Source organism: Cyprinus carpio, unplaced genomic scaffold, assembly GCF_018340385.1.
Source record: "Cyprinus carpio isolate SPL01 unplaced genomic scaffold, ASM1834038v1 S000006625, whole genome shotgun sequence".
Classification (NCBI taxonomy): Eukaryota; Metazoa; Chordata; class Actinopteri; order Cypriniformes; family Cyprinidae; genus Cyprinus; species Cyprinus carpio.
In genome coordinates this window covers 308,840-326,398 of record NW_024879257.1, presented here as the reverse complement: position 1 = coordinate 326,398, position 17,559 = coordinate 308,840, and the positions used below count along the sequence as shown (strand labels likewise).

The following is a 17,559-nucleotide window of genomic DNA, read 5'->3' as shown; positions in this document are numbered from 1 at the left end:
AATCAAATTTAACACAAGGTGGTCTGATGAGGCTGGCAATCTCAGTTGGGAGCAAATTTGAATTGAATTGTCTATTCGATGGCAAACGCATCAAACGAAAATGTATGTCTGATTAAAGACCTTAAACCTGGATTAAAAAATATTAATTTGGTTTTTATCGTCTTGGAAACTGGTAAGTCAAACTTGTGTGGGAAGCACAAATGAACGCGGCCTACACGATTGCTTTGCAATTCCAGTTGTTCACAAACAGTTTGACGCATTTATAACGACAAATAATGTTAGATAAACTATAATACAAAACCTTGACGTCTGTGTTGTTCGTAGCTGAAACAAACAAAAAAAAGTATATATATAAGCCAGCAGTAGCGAATCTGTGAAGGAAGTTTTTTTTTTTTTTTTGAGTTGGATCTTTTGTGTGAATCGGTTGAACTGGTTCACAATCCCGTCCCAACCATAGACAGTAAAAGAAAGGTCCCAACCCAAATCGGTCAAGAATCGTATTGAATCGGACTCATTGAATTCAACTCATAGAGAGCGAGTACAATGGCTCACTTCATTTCGTTCAATATTTGCTGATGTTTTGCGATGTGAATGTGTGCACTATTTCAGAGACAGGAATTTAATTGTTATTATATGTAAATGTTGTTAGACGGCTATGTTTTATATAAAGGCAAAACATCTTCTGAAACGTTGTGTGGTGATTTATAAGTTCAACGTAATCACTGAATCCTTTTCATGAACCGACTCTTGAACTGAAAGAACCGCCTCACTGAAGTTCGATATCTAATTTCCCGAGCCAATTGATCTTCATTAAGCTTCAATCAAGCGTGTATTATTTTGTTTCTTTAACATAATGTTTCAGGTCGAGTGTCAAAGACAAAGGATGGACATGAAGTGCGTTCATGTAAAGTAGCTGACAAGACCGGAAGTATTAACAAATATCAGTGTGGGACGAGGTGGGCAGCCTGATACAAACAGGAGACATCATTCGACTCAATCGAGGGTGACCGTTTATTATTGATTATATTTTTAATATTGATTAAATTATATTTATCTGATATATGATGTTTTGATTTGTATTCTCTTGTTGTTGTAAATATTTGATTTCAGATATGCATCTCTCTTCAAAGGCTGTCTAACACTGTATATTGGAAGAACAGGGGACCTTCAGAAGATCGGAGAGTAAGTCTTCACAGCTGACTCAACTTAAGTTCTTTGACATCGAAACAAAAACGACAATAACCAGCACTTTCTTGCATCTATCGAAGGTTCTGTATGATTTTCTCAGAAGTGCCAAATTTCAGTGAGCCCAACCCAGAGGTGCTGGCAAAAATCAAACCAAATCAACAACACCCACGTGAGTGCAAAAATACTGCTCAGAGGGCATGAACAGTAAGAGCATATAATGAGTGTCTATTTTATCTCTTAACAGGTAAAAACAGAAGCTCATGGCAGCACTCCTAGTATACCGACTCCTGGGCCACCGGGAGGACCTACAGGTTGAATCTTTAGAAAATTGAATGGTTGTTTGACAAATTTGCAAAATGATTCGTGTTTAATTAAACGTTTTCTGTTGCTATCCCAGTAAGGGAGCAGTGCAAGATGGTTAAAAAATGTACAATAAGACAAAACATGGTTTAAGATAAATTTAAGGTTCATATTTCTATTTTAATTGCTTCCTTTTAAACTGTCATTTTTATTTAAGAATCTGGGTTCTAAAATAATTTACCCATGTAGAAATTCTTTGTGAATAAGTAAAAAAATTAATAAAAAAATATTTTCATTAAAAACCATGTAATCACAAATGACTAGAAAATGACTGAATAATTCACTGGTTATGAAAAGCAAGACCTAGAAAAACTTTATTGAAACTTTATTCAACATATAAGAAAAATTATTTTTTTTATATATTAGGATAATGCATAATTCGAGTTTCTGTAAATAAAGTTTTAAAAATGAGCAGCTTTTGCTGTTTTTGAACTAACACAGCTTCATTGTTTGTAGAGAGATGCGCAGATGACGATAACGCGCACACAACTGTCATCTCTCTCACGATCGTTAATTAATTCAAATAAATGCTATGATTAATTCAAATAAAGGTGATCTTACCGCACTATTTTATCTCTTAAGTCTGATTTGAAGTGAGCAAAATGCTTGAGCTTACAAGCCATAAATTACAAAAATTACTGTCATTTTTACCCTTCTGGTCAAATATTGCACTGCGAACATCATTAACAGCTTTAACTTGTGAATGCTGGCAAATGACCAAGGTATAAGTGGGATAATGCACGGCTAGCTGTGCATTAAACGATTTTGGTGTATTCACACATGTCTTGTTCAGTTCGACTGAATCAAACTCCCGTTCATTTCCCCTCTTGGTGCGGATCTTTTGGGCAGGTGTGAATACCAGCAGTCGCACTCGAGTGCGGACCAAATGAACCAATGAATGGATGACCTCAAGCACACGTGTTGTTGTTTTGTTTACAGTTGCTGGTTCACTTGCAAAAAAAAGCAGTGTGAAAGCGGAACCGCACCAAAAAAAAAAAAAAAATCAACATTGTAATTGGTCCGGACCAAAAAAAGTGAACTAGCAGACTTTCCTGGTGTGAATACACCCCTTTTAATGCACTTTGCGGAGGGTGGTTCTTGGCCTCCACGTTGTGCATTAAAATCGTTTGATGCACAGCTAGCCGTGCATTATCCCTTACTTATACCACCTCTGGGAAGAATTAAACAATCTGTGTAAACGCATCTAAAAGTCTCTTCAGAAGCACTTCTGTGCCACCTTTGTAGATGTAAATTTGTCATCAGATTGTCTTAATGCGTGGTTCTTGTACAGAATAAGCTGTAATATGGACCATCCTTTTCACCTCTCACAGCAAACGGCTCTGCTGTGTTTTCCCCTTCTCCTGTCCCCGAGAGCCCTCCTTTGGTGCAGGTGGACGTCATTTGAAACCGCAATCATTGGAACAGTGGTAGTGCTGCTTCAGTTCGAGATGGAGACAGAGATCAAAACCCAAGGTCACCATCACTAATGGACGGGATCCTCGCCGAGCCCTGAAGAGATGAGAGCATATTTGTAACTTTACTTTTGTTTGTTACCCTAATTGATGGGGGGTATTTGATTAATGAATTATATTAACCTTTTCTGGATTGAGATTTTGCACAAAGTATAAATAAAGTCACATAAAATAATTTTTTTTTTTTTTTTTTTTTTTTTAGTTTGCACACAGTCTATGAAATCAGATGATTATCTTCACTTTTTCTTGTTGGTTTATATAATCTCAAACATCACACTATGGCACTAAGGACATTGAATATCATCTAACAGAGACATTTATCACAAAGTGATGGTGCACTCAATGTATGTTAAATGTGTAGCTGCATATTTTAAAGGAGTCATATTACGTTGCTAAAAAAAATAACATTATTTGGTGTAATGAAATGTTTATGCGGTTTAAGGTTAAAAAACACTTTTCCACATACTGTACATTGTTTCTCATCTATGCCCCACCTTTCTGAAACGCTCATATGATTTTGACAAAGCTCATTGTTCTGAAAAGCGAAGTTATACTATCTTGTTGCATTTGTGATTGGAGAAGAAAAACGACAAACAACAAGCGCTACACTACACTGCCCAAAACTCGCGTTTGAATAGTTGGAAAATTCTTTAAATATGAAAAAACATACTTACAGGCTGTGAGTCAGAACAGCTGGCATTGTAGGCTACTCTCCCATGTTCAGGAAAACCCTAGTCCTCCATAAAATGCATTGCAAACACAAGAATATTTGGGATGAACTGTTCTGGAATAGTGTTGTAAATACAACTTAGTTGCCTGATTTCTAGTTGTGTACTCTTTTGGACGACCAAACAAAGTAGTTTTCGCTTTTCGCAATGACACACAGCGTCTCCATGACACGGTGGCGGCGACAGCAACAATACAGCGAAAATCAAAGTTTTTTGACGCCTTCTGTCTTTGCATAAACATTTGGGCGGCGTTATGCACAGCTTCCCACACAGTGACGTAGACATGTGGGGGCGTGTTTAAACGAGGTGTTGTAGGAGGGTGTGGACTAGTCTTAACTTTTATAAAGAATATCTCTTTGGGTTTGAGACTTTAGTCTTTGCAACTTTAGGGGTCTTATTTATTCACAAACAGCTTGTACCACTCCAAAGAGAAAGGAAAACTTGAAATTGCATTATATGATCCCTTTAAATTAATAAAATAGGCCCTAAAAAATTAGTTACGTCGTGAATTTTTATACGAGTAAAATAAAGTGGCAAAAATATTGAATACATCTATGTGTTTATCAGCTAACTGTTGTTTTTCATTATCCATGGATTTGTTTTTGTGGTCTACTGGTTAGTAATGGTTACCTATGGTTTCGATGTTGGTTTGGGCGTCTTTCATTATCGTTTATTTATTTAGTCTAGCAGATAATGCTTTAAAGTTTGCCAACTTGTAATCTAGCAATGCAAAAGTGTTGCTTTCGTATCATTTCAGAGAGGATCCCACCCACCATAATTAACCGAACTTCACAAATTTTGTAAAATTGTGTGTCTTCCATGTGGTAGAAATTCCCTACACATGACTTATGTTGAATTGTGTCTCCTGATACTTAAAATATCCTGAGGGTGATTTTTCTGACCGCCAAACCATGATAGCTCTATCATCATGGCCAGGCTTTACCATTGGGCTTGAGGGCAGGGGTGTCAGACTGGGGGGTAAAACCAGTACTGATTACAGGGCCCCAAAAGAAGAGAGGGCCCTTAAAAAGTGTGGAATATAATTTATTTTACCTGGATATTTTCATGGGGGCCCATCAGGACTGCCTATGTATAGGGCCCGGGATCTTGTGCAATGCCCCTGCTTTGAGGGGGCTGCAGCCATGGGCCCCGCCTTGTAGGCCCGCTTTGGCCCGTTTATGTTTCTTTGATTTGTTAGTTATATGCCAGTCAGAATTCAGAAATGATAGCCGCATTTCCACTGCGCACGCAAGATCTAAAACGGGCCAGCCAGGGGTCTACAGCTTACAACTACGACCTGGCATTTAGAAAGACAATGTTAATTCTTAAACGTTCAAACCTTAATTCTTTACAGAGTATGATTATGCAATCATCTGATAAGTTTTGAGCGCTTTCTCTCGTCTTAAGGCCATTACACAATAGTGGGGAAGAAACGTCTTCAAAAAAAAAACCAATTGCATTTTAATGAGTTTCTGTTTTTATGACATAGCTTTGCCTATGATATAGGACTTAGCATATCACACAAACAAGAGTCCTGTTTTTTTTTTTTTCGAATATCTGCACAATCGCAAATGCTACAATAAACAAACAACTACAGAGTAACTTTCAAGACACAAAATTCCGTTTTTGCTCCATCAGAAAGAAGATAGAACCAAACAGAAACGCTGCGTCTCCGAACAAGCAGTGTGTTTTGTTCCTCAGTGTTACCACGTTTTGAGCAGCAAATGATTTAAATCAGTACGTTAGGCTCCAGTCGTTCACACGAGGCAGTAGCTAGGGGGCTAAGTGCAATATCACACGAGTGGCAATTGTGATGTTCATCGTATACAAACAGGTTTAGTAAATCGAAGTTAACTATTGTGTTATTTTAGACAACTATGTTGTCTGTTTGCTAAAAAAAAATAAAAAAATAAAATGTCCCAACCAAAAATATATAGACAAAGCCGAAACTTGTTCCTCTCGGATCAACACACAGCAGCATTTCATTTCATTATACACGTTTTGAACGAAGGGGGTGAAACCATGTGGTTGGACGTGGAACCACTGGCACATAGGTGCGTTGGAACAGATCATTTAACCCAGTACCGCGACAGCCGATATGTTAAGAAAGCGTGGGCAAGGAGTTTCCTTGGAGTTTCTGCTCTCTAAAGCTCTTGCGGGACTTTTATGTCACACACCGATCGATCTGATGGTGATGACCCGCTTCAAGTCGAACAAGCCTAATGATGTTTTAGTTTATTATTAAGAGTATAATTTCATTAAAGAAATAATTTAATATTTTCATAGTAATAATACAATTAAGAAAATAAATTATTAAAGTTATAGTTCACCCAACCAAAAATGACAATTCTGTCATCATTTACTCACAAGGTCCAAAAGAGTATATGTAATAAATTTTATCGAACTAAATATTTCCTGCTGAACCTACTTTTTGTAATGTCTGTTTGATGCTTTACACAACAATGACTTTAAATTATAATTTCTCCAAATTTGATGTGTGATTAATTCAGTTAATTAATCGCTACATCATGTAGTTAATTAGATTTAAAAAAATGTAAGAGGACCCAGCCATAATTTAAATTTAACATTTATGCATAATCCATCTATGAATTTTGTGGATAGTGAATTCATTTGATTGTTAATAGCCAGCATGTCTTTTCATTTGATTGAATTTATTGATTAAATAAGAACTTGACATAAGAGGACATATGACAATAACTTTTATAATACTAAGACAACATCTCTGACTTTTTTTTTTTTTTTTTTTTTTTTTTTTGCTCAGAGTTATTTCAGGGTTTTGATCTCTCAACTAAACACATCCTGTTTATTATATTATAATGAATATTTAATATTACATTTAAACTCTGACTATAGCCTAGACATGTTGCATATTAATTTTACTATTTATGAACCTCAAAACATATGTTTGTGTATTTTGTGTTACTCCATTATGATGTTCTATTTGAGGGCATTTGTAGTGTACAGTAGGTATAGGGCCCAAAACATAACCTCAAGCCCAGGGGCCCCACGCCCCTAAGTCCTGCCCTGTTTATCATAGATGTTTTCAGTCAATATGTAGGCTAACCTTCACATCATAACACATGCCTATTAACTGTAGAGCATTCTTTTTGTCACTTCTACATTCAGTAGGCTACGGCATCTGTCTGTACAGTAAATGTTTACTTACCATCGGTGACACAAAGAAAGAAGAGTGTCAAACATCTCTGCACAGCTGTACGTCAGGAGATCTGATGCAGAATCTCGTTCAGGACTTCGTTTCCCACAAAGTAACGTACGCCTCATAGATCGTAGAATCATTACACTACTGATCTCTACTATCAGCTTAGATCACAATGCTTTTGAGAAGCATGAGTCAGGTGTCAGGGGAAGACCATCGATGAAGCAGGCTTCGCTGAATTCCTTTGAACAGTAAAGTATGGAGTCTTTACATAGTTCCTCTCATTAATGCTTGATGCCTTGTTTGCATTCTGTATACTTTGTGCTTGCATTTTTTAAATCGTTTTATACTGCAAACATTTTTTGCAGTTCAGATACAGTATGTTTTAATGGCATCAGCTGGCTTGATACTCTCATGAGGAAATTAATCAATCATATCATTAAAGTGTGTGTGAATATATATATATATATATATATATATATGTGTGTGTGTGTGTGTGTGTGTGTGTGTGTGTGTGTGTGTGTGTGTGTGTGTGTGTGTGTATGTAAATATTTTCAGTTACCTACCAACACTGATCATTTAAGAAACTACACATCGCCATCTGCCAGTAAAATAAATACAAATTAAAGACTCCCATTACACCACAATCTACCCACATACTCATATTTATAAATGAACATTATGGGCAGATTTTGTGGTCATCTAAAGAGAGGTCATATGATGCGATTTCCATTTTTTCTTTCTCTTTGGAGTCATTACGAGCTCTTGGTGCATGAAAAAGATCTGTTAAGTTACAAAGACTAAAGTCTCAAATCAAAAGAGAGAGATATTCTTTATCAAAGTTAAGGAACTCTGCCACACACCCCCTAAAGCACTTCCCTACATTCAAGCATGGCCCCACATCTCTATGTCACTGTGTGGAAAATATTTACTTAATGCCGCCCAAATGTTCACGCATAGAAAGAAGGTGTAGTTTCAGTAGCTTTCTAGTTAGTGTTAGGCAGCCATGTCAGGGAGATGCTGTGTGTATCTAGAGCCCCTTTCACACTGCACGTTAACGTTCACTGCACGTTCCAATTGGACCCTGAAAATTGCCAGAACATTGCCAGGTCGCCTTCTGTCTGAACGCAAACACGTCCCGGGATTGATCCGGGGTTGGGGACCTAAAGTAGGCATTGCGGGTTCAGTCCCGTAACTTGCGCTGTGTGAACAAAGCCAAAGACCAGAACTAATGCCGTGTCGTGAGTGATGATGGATGTTATTACACACAAAGCTTTTAAGCGTGTGTTTTGAAGGCGGATCAGCGTTAAGTGACAAAACAAATATGTACAAACTGTAACAGAAGCAGAGAGATCAGTTAGTTCCTCCACTTTTCCTCGCTGGAAGCTGAGATGGTTAAGTCAGCTTAGAGTGAAGTTAGCGATGCCTAAGCGTTTTCGACTCATACATTACGTCACACCTGATATCCGTGTCTTCCACGGGACTAGCTACGGGTTGTGTGTGTGTGAGCGCCGCGCACATATTCCGGGTAATCACTGGCAGTGTGTGAAGGGGGCAAAATCTAGCGACCCAGGAGGAACAATTGGCCGGGACACATTACCTGTGTATTTTCGGAATCGCAGTGTGAAAGGGTCGCAGAAGCGTCTTAAGCAAAGCACTTTATTTGGCCTTCTGAGAAAGTAGATGCTTTAAGATTACTTACAACAGAACAGCAATGCATTTTATGGACGACTGTTTAAGTGAACCTAGGAAGGGAGGTAATTCTGACTTTTGCTCACGACAGTCTGGCGGCTTCTGAATCTGGAAGTATGTTTTGTTATTAGTTTAAGTATTTGCTATTGACTGTTCAAATCGCGGGTTTTGCTTAGGCGTTGTGTGTGTGTGTGAGAGAGGAGAGAGAGAGAGAGAGGAGAGAGAGAGGTCAGAGCACAGTGAGAGTCAGCTATCTTAACCATCCGTGGCTGTATGTAACCTGCAAACACATAGGAGCTTCATCACTGTGTCTGACACTGTTCCCCTTTCGGACTTGAACTGATGGTAAAACTAAGGACATTATTAACTGTCTTTACATTTAGTTTAAAAAGGTGAAGCTTGCGATTATGAAAAGCTGCGTTACATTTCTAGAGTGCTTGTGGTGTTTGGCCAATCACAATGCACTGGGTCAGTTCAGCCAATCAGAGCAGACTGCACTTGTCAGAAGGAGGGACTATGTAGGACCATGGGGGCAGGGTTTCATATTTTATTGAAGCTTTCCCCAGGACCATTGCATCGTGCCATACGGACCCCAACCTGCTGTTAACATTCCATTGACTCCCATTCATTTTGAGCGTCACTTTGACAGCGAATAACTTTTACATCTGAGAGAGTTTAAAGAATCCATTTGTCCATTCATTATTTCTAAAGAACAGTAAAAATGTATAAAAGGCCCCATTACCTTGTATCTTACGTTATGGCCCATTAGAAGCGGTTTTTGTAAAATAGGCTAACGATTGCATCTATAACCTGCAGACTCTGTTGCACAGTAGAGAAATTACCGTATGGACAGGGAGAAGCTCGCAGGCAATCTTTTTACTGTCTATGAGGCTATCGGGAGGGGCGTGGAGGCATGAAGTCAGGGGAGACGCCATAGAGAGAGTCCATAAAAAGCAACGGGACAAAATTATTCAACAGCGTCTGCAAGATTTGGTGGGTGATTCAGATTTCTCTTGGCACAGCTTGATTAGAAGACTTACAATTGTCAGACAGGTTCCTCACGTGACATTTACGATCATCAAGCTCAGTTTGAATCTGCACAGTGCAGCTCGTCCCCAGGAAGTGCGTGCTTCTAATTGACTTCACTTGTCTCCGTTGAGATCAATGGGAATCGCACTGTGTCCATTTCTTTTACTGTCTATGTGTAGGATGCGTTTGAGAGAGAGGCGGGGGCATGAGGACCTACCTGATAATGTACAGTATTTGAAAAAATAATGTGTTTTGAACATTATAAAAAGCATGTCAACATATTTCTGTTACTCCAAATACACAAAATAATGATCTTCAAAAAAGCATCATATGACCCCTTTAACTATTTTTAATTATAGATATAAAATGTAAAATTTTCCCCCTCACCTGTTGCATGAATAGGGGTTTAGTAAAATAAATAAATACAAAAATAAAATCTGAGAAAAATCGTACTGCTTCAATTTGCCTCTCAGGCATTCAAGTTACTGGACCTGCTAAACAGTGAATAAAGCCACAACACTAAAAGGAAATTATATAGATCATCTGTATACACATTTAACATAAAAGAAACAATGAATGGAAAATAAACAACTGAAAAAATCATGGGTAATACCTAGTTTGGCAGTTATATACCCAATAATACTTGTTGAACATGTTGCCATTTTAATTTTTTTTATTAGAACAAGGCAAACAATATTTAACTACTCATGCAATTCATTCGCCACAGAATGGTTTCCTTTACAATACTCTTTTTGCTTTTGTTATTAGGAACCATTTCAGTTCCAATTAGTGTCTCTATTTTTCTCCTTAACAGAGAATAAAAACAGCAAAGAAAACAAAATGTGGATATCCATCCCTGATTTGCATGTCTCTGATATTTCAAGAAGAATATTTTTCTTTTTAACTTTGTTTACGTACACAATTACAATAACAAAAAATATGCGAGGTAATAGCCTCGTTGGATTCTAGTTAAAAAAGGGTTTAGAGGAAGCTAAAAGGAGTTTTTGGTTATGGGAACAGCATTTATTTTTCATTTCAGCACACACACATTTCCTGCAGTAGGAGAGGATCAACCACCATGTTCTGAGAAATCAATTCATTTTGGTTGTAAAGGGGTGGAAGAGAACTACTAACATAAAAAAAGTATTATTTGACAAAGACTGATGATGTGGAAAGCACAAAAAAAAAAAAAATCTGTCATTATTCACTCACCTTCAATAAAAAAAAAAATATGTACACACAAAAAAATATCCATATGACCAGTGATCAATAATCCAAGTTCGTGAAAGCTTTGTGAGAAACAGACCAAAACATAAATATTTACTGCTGATAATTCCAGTGTGTTTTCACCTAGACCTAAAATGATGCATCGATTCCAATCACTAAAAACACTGAGAGGATTAATGAGAAGTATTGATGACTTTTGTACTGGACAAACAGAGAAATATTATGACTGAGACAGTCTGGGGATCATATGGGGGAGTAGAGTTGTAATCACAGAATTTTATTTTTGAGTGAATTAAAACATTATAAATGATAAAGAACTGCATATACAGTAATTAAAGAGATATCTGAGTAAAACATCTTTCATACAGTATTGCTTGATGATTTTGTTGAAAAAAAATAGAGAAGCGACCCTGTAACATTTCATACCATTACCATCAAACCCCTCCTTGTGGAAGAGAGCAAATGCAGACTTTCAGAAGTGAGGCAGGATAAATCCATTGGCATGAGGCTGAAACTGATCCTATCAAGTCTTGTAGAGGTACAAATATTTGCTTCAGGAATGAATTGCATATAAAAGGGCAAAGAAAGTGTGCAAGATTCAAGATATCTCAGTGATTGAAGATGATATTTCTACTTAACATTAAGTCATGAATCAGCATCCCATGCCCAAGAATCAGATTTTTTCACAGGCTGGGTTTCCTGGTCAGCACTTTCACTTGTCTTGGTTTGGCCGTTGCTGTGACTCAGTGGGGCAGGGTCTCTCGTGGCACCTTAAGAGGGCCTTAGTGAAGGTTTTGAGGACCAACAGGGCTGATCTAAAGTTCACAGGGTGTGTGGTGGGTTACCTGAACACTCCCACATTGATTGATAAGACCACCTCTGGTCTCCGGTTTTTAGTTGGGCCCGACCTTTGCTTGGACCCAATGTCTTTTGAATAGTCTCAGTGGCAGGACGACCCCTAGTGGACAACATAAATCATGTACAAAAAACATGGTGGGGGTTAGTAAGACTTCTTAATGTTTTTGAAAAAAAAAAAAAATCTTATGCTCACCAAGACTGCATTTATTTGATCAAAAATACATACAAAGTATGTAACAAAAAAATCATATTACCATTTAAAATAACTGTTTTCTAATGAAAAATATTATTAAAAAACAATTTATTTCTGTGAAGAGAAAGCTGAATTTTCAGCTGTCTTCAGTGTCACATGATCCTTCAGAAATTATTCTAAAATGTATATGCATGAATCATTCAATATCACTGAATAATGCATTTGTGGAAAGCTTGATACTTTCAAAAAGTAGAACAGCATATCAGTGTAACATTAAAAATGTCTTTATAAATTAATTTAATGCATCCTAGATAAATAAAATATACTAAATAAAATGTCTTATATATTACTGACAAAGACCAAATGTTGCAGCTTTTTCTTTTTTTACTACATATTTAATCAAATGAAATCAGCAAACACTGACAAACCTATATCTTGCTTGTAATGCTGGAGAGTGACAATAAAAATCAAAGCAAAAGGATGCACCTTGTGTTGTGATTAGCTGCCTCCTCCTGAGGCTCTGCTGACCAATCTCGTCTTCCAGAGTAGTGAATTCTTTATTATTGTCTATTAGCAGGTTCTACACACATGCAAATACAAACAAAACCAAAAAAGTGAGTAAGGCATTGCTGAAACCCAAAGCAATGTGGTGAAAGTGATATTGCACTGTTAAATAACTTTAAAGCAATTAAAGTTTATAATAATAACAAAAGAGAATTAAAAACATTTGGGAATGGCTTATCTATTAAGCCTGACCAGCAGCAGATTCAGGGGTTCAAACATAGTTTCTACAGCTTAACTTGGTATTTAAACAGATTTTTTTAATTTACCTTGACACCTATAATATCTCCATCTTTCGGGTAGAAGGGAGCAGCCTGGAGACTCTCAGCTTTCCTCTTCTTCTTTCTTTTTTTGAGACCTGTTGAGTCTCACGATTACTTCAGTGTGATTATTCAAGTAACTCACTCTCACCTAAAATATACTGTATTCCAATTTTCACTCTCTTTTCTCACCCAGTTGGAAATGGGCATCCAGGTGTGTTTGTCAGGAAGGTGTTTAGCCAAGACGGGTTGTCAGGAGTGAGACCGTTACCCGGGGAGGGAGGCCAGAGCAGCGTGTCAGCAGCCCCTGGGGTTTTGCCGTCCGCCCAGCGTCCTACAAAGCCACGCAGAAGGATGTGCGCCCCCTCTCCTGGCACCCCATCTGAACCCTCAGCAATGTGAAATCCTTCAGGCTGCACAGATAAAGAGAAAAGAATGATTGGTGTTTTTCGAACTGCAAAACAGTTTCTATCAATCGCCTCATTATCTGGATTGCTGTCAGGAAGTCTCACCCCAGGTTCTCCTCGTTCATCAGCCTCTGAACACACACCTCTGCCCCATTCCCCAGCTTCAGCTTCCTACAGGAAAAGAAGTTCGACTTCAACCCAATATACAATGAAAAGTTTCACATGCTTTTCCACCATCACAGCAGCATTCATGAGCATGAAGGCAATGCAGAGCTATCAACCTGAGTGTCTGCTGGTTTCCTCTGAGTATCCTGGACAGTTTCTTGCCCTCTAGCAGCCATACGAGAAGCGCCAGGACTGGGCACACACACATCCTGAAGTGCCGGGCAGAGTCATCATCTACAAGAACACAAATGTAGCTTTTCTCAAGGTTATGGTGGGTGCAGTACAGATCAGTAATCATACACTACTGTTCAAAAGTTTGGGGTTTTAAAAGGAGGTCTCTTATGATCATCACCAATGTCATTTGTTTGAACAAAAATAGTAATTTTGTGATTATTATTACAATTTTAAAGAAAATGTCTGTTTCAATTTATTCTTGTGGATGTAGAGCTGAATTTCTTTTTGCATCATCACTTCAGCTCCTTCAGTGACATGATCCTTCTGAAATCATATTGATATGCTGATTTGGTGCTTTCTTACTGGTTATCAATGTTGAAAACAGTTGTGCTGAATAGAAAATAGAACATTTTAAAGTACAGCATTTTTAATAGAAATCATTGCTAAATAAAAAGTATTTATTTTTCCAATATATAAATAAATAAATCACATGACCTCAAACCTTTGAATGGTAGTGTACAGAACTTCTTTCTTCACTAGTTTTATCTAACTTTTCTTTCAATTTTTAATCTAAAATGAGTGATGGATGATAAGTGTACTCTACAAAGGTGAAGTATGCATATTTTTTGATGTTAATTTTTTTCTTATTGCAGTTTAATGTGTAGAGTGCACTCGATTAATGCATCCAAAAATAAAGTTTTTTGTTTACATAATATATGTGTGTGTACTGTGTATATTTATTATGTATATATTAATACACACAAACAGCATATGGTTTGAAAATATTTACATGCATTTACATGTATATTCATATATAAATATATAAACATAACATTTTTCTTAAATATATACATGCGTGTGTGTGTGTATTTATATGTACATAATAAATATACACAGTACACACATATACTATATAAAACAAAAAACTTTTATTTTGGATGCGATTTATCATGAACAATCTTTTGACTGCACTAAATATGCCATTTGTAGGTTTTGCCTTTCTGAGTAAACTAAAAGTATAGGGAAATGAACCAAACAGAAAAGTTTTGGCTGCTTTTCTTGACCCATATTGATATTAGAATAAACTTTTCTTTTACAAAAATAAAATAGAATATGAAACATGTATCACATTAGAAACTGTCCAAAAGATTTAGCTATTTTTGCCTTAAAAAAAAAAATACAAAAAAAAAAAAAATGATAAGAGATACATTTGGATTCGGGGAATCATCTGACCATTTATCAAAGAAATTAAAGTCAGTAAATTACAAATTTATATTATATTTTGTGTCATCTAGTGTTATAGTATAAACCTACACAATGGTGATTATCAAAAAACCAAATTATCACACAAAATCAGGACCTGTGACAGGTATTTTGTATATATTCTGTTTGAAAGGGCTGTTAGGATTATGTGGGGGAAGTGTGGGGAAACATTTCTGCAATAACACACTTCACCTTTAAATTATCATTATCAGTTTAAGGAAATCATTAATGCTGTGAGTAATGATTGCCAACCTGAGTCTTGAGATCATCAAGGGAAGCCTCCTCTGATATCTCCACATGTCCAATGAATCTCATCTCTGATCCAGACCCCTCTGAAAACACATGTAAAAACAAGCACAAACCACAGATATTGCCGCCCATCGCAGTCATTATCTGACAGAAACAGAAACATGAATCTCACTTGGTCTTTAGAAAATGTGCTAAGAGAAGTCAAACTGTGGCGAGCCCCTCAGTGCTCAGGGACTCTGCTGTGTGGTTCAGCTCTGGAACGCTGGAGCTGTCCAAATCGTGTCTATGCGTACATCTTCACAGACAGTTTGAGGTACCCCTGAAATTGACATAAGATGAAAGAAAGCTATTTGAAAAGTTTTATTTCTTCCTACATAAGAAATCACCAAAAACTGAAAACGCATTCTTTGGAGGTAGTCGCCCTCCACCAGCACCAGTGTGTCCCCATGACTGACCCTTGCTTCTTTCAGAGATGCATTCTGGGAGGCAGAGAGGCAAGGAAACCCAGGAGTCAACATTTAGAAAATCAATGTGCAAACAAAGAAAGAGATAAGTGGATTAGTATGAATTTTAGAGATTATTATGTAAGATACCTCATCCATAAGTGGCTCTCCAACCTCCTCACACCAGTCCACTCTTCTTAAGTGCCATATGACTCACCTAGGGGAGAGAGAAACAGCTTTCATTAATAAATCTGAGGAAAAGCTAGTTCCATGTGTGCCATTAAAAAGCAAACATTTGAACAATGATTTTACCGCTAAGTTTGGCTATCTGCAGCATTTCCTTAAGGCACTGGAATAAGAGGAACCAGCATTTTTAAACTATTTATTTTTTTGACATTTTTAGAACAGCTAAAATTTCGCATACAAAATCCAGAGTTCACCTCTTTGATGGTTAGAGACTCCTCTATTGGCCAATCTCTAGCTCCTGACCAACTGAGGGCCAGACCAACACTGAAATACAAGAACAACTGCATAGAGAAAAAAGATATTTTCTCATTTCTCCCCAGAAAAGCTGTGGATTATGCATTCTGCATCAGCATTCCTGCGATGCTTAAATTGTATGAACGCGACCTTGCGTTAGCTGCTTGGCACTTCGGTCCGGGACGCAGGTAGAGTGAAGTCATCAACCTGATCCCCTGCATCCCGAACACTCAAATGCCTCATGCACTAGAACATTACCAGAAAAAAACCCGCTTTTAGCTATGTAAGCCCTTAGAGAGAGATCCACATTAGCAGGGGTGCTGATGACTGTTTGGAGAAGATACCTGGAGGTAAATGTTTTCCCAGTTCTATCCATTTTGCCTCAGACAACATTCAACATACCTAAACACAGAATATAAAAAAAAATATATGAGACTGATCTGAACACAAATGGAGACAACAGCTCTTCCCTGATGCACATACATCTAATTTCAAAATATCAGCAAACTGAAAAGCTTTTTTCTAGGCAATGCTGATAGAGGAAAACATCAACAGAAGTTATTGTCAATAACCATAAAGATGAGATGTATTATTGAGCATTTCCTTGTTAATAAGCATTATTGTCTATTACTAGATATTATTGAGTATTATTATATAGTGTTATTACCACTGAGCTCATCCTGTAGCCGAAGTTCCTCAAGAGCTTTTTCCTTCACCTCCACCAGCAGCTGCAAGAGTCACACAGCAAATCAAAAAAACCTGTACTACAATCTGAACTGTGTACAACACCGTACTCATTGTCAACTAAAATAAAGTAATGAAAGCAGACACAAAACTGAAATAAAATAAATATTAGATGTACTGAAATTACCAAAACTGAATTAAAAATAAATTAAGACTAAATATAAATGTAAAAAACTAATAAAAAATGACAAAAGCATAAATTATTAAAACTGAAACTATAAAAAAATAATTATTTCAAAATGATTATTAAATTATTATTACAAAATTATTAATGATTATAATAGTATGTAAATAATTCCAAAATAACACAGTGTGTGTCTGTGTGTGTACATGCATGTTTTCATTCTTACCATGTTTCCTGAAGCTGAGACTTTGCTCCTTTTCTTCCTCGCCTCCTCCTCCTCTTCCTCCTTCGAGGAGTCCACTCTGTGGAGCAAAACTCCACCTGCAGCCAGCTGGCGGCAATCTGAAGCGTTATCAACAGTAACCATGTCACGCTGAGGCTGAAGATACTGTGGAAAAGAAAATCATGGTCTTTCCTTATTATATCAATGTATACAGCATGTATTTTATTCTCTAGTATCTGTGTTGTGTTACTTTTTAAAAGCATCAGAGTATTGCATTAATATCTCATCATTAATATCAAGACAATATACATAACTTTTTATTAATGTAATTACATAAGACAAGTTAAGCCATTTTAAACAGACACCTGATGTCAAAGGTCTGTAAATTTGACTGTATAAGTGTGTACACACAATAAAAACACACACACAAAAAAAAAAAAAAAATTCGGCTAGAAGAATTTATTATTCCTATTTTTATATATATATATATATATATATATTTTTTTTTATATATATATTATATATACTGTCCATATATATA

General features: G+C 36.8%; 2 pseudogenes; one reads left to right on the top strand and one right to left on the bottom strand.

The window, feature by feature from the left end:
- Position 1: 1 nt before the first annotated feature.
- Positions 2-3,084, top strand: LOC122144256 (annotated as a pseudogene).
- An 8,435-nt stretch (positions 3,085-11,519) lies between these two features.
- LOC122144241 overlaps positions 11,520-17,559 on the bottom strand; it is a 54,130-nt pseudogene continuing 48,090 nt past the window's right edge.